Source organism: Sinocyclocheilus grahami, unplaced genomic scaffold (genome assembly GCF_001515645.1).
Source record: "Sinocyclocheilus grahami isolate Dianchi unplaced genomic scaffold, SAMN03320097.WGS_v1.1 scaffold522.1, whole genome shotgun sequence".
NCBI lineage: Eukaryota > Metazoa > Chordata > Actinopteri > Cypriniformes > Cyprinidae > Sinocyclocheilus > Sinocyclocheilus grahami.
Window position 1 is genome coordinate 380,200 of NW_015505701.1, and position 509 is coordinate 380,708.

Sequence of the window (509 nt, forward strand, 5' to 3'; positions counted from 1 at the left end):
TCTCTTTAACATCATCTGATCCAGGGGCCAGTGCTCTGCTGGGTCCAGCCCAGGAAGAGCAGGAAATGGATGAAGAGAGCGAAGAAGCTGAGGCTGAGCCTTCTCAATCCTCCTGCCCTGCGTATGATGAGCTCTTAGAGGTTATGGATCGCACCACGGCAAGACTTGACTTGCCATGGAAGCGGACTAAGGAAGTGAAGGATCGAGAAGGAATGGAAGCGGCAGTTTTCTTCACGCATCCATCGGTTTCAGCATACCAATTATGCGAATATCGAGGCGATGCGCGAAAACGGCTATGAGAGAATGCCCCCTGTAGAAGAGACGCTAGCTAGCTATCTCTCTATGGGTGAGACATCGTCTCTCAAAACTCCCTCCTTGCCATCCATGCCCCTTCAAGCTACATCTAAAATGAATGGCAGGGCATACGCAGCAGCAGGTCAGGCTGTTGCTTCGCTGCACACGATGGCGGTGCTCCAGGCATACCAGGCTGACCTGCTGAAAGACCTGGA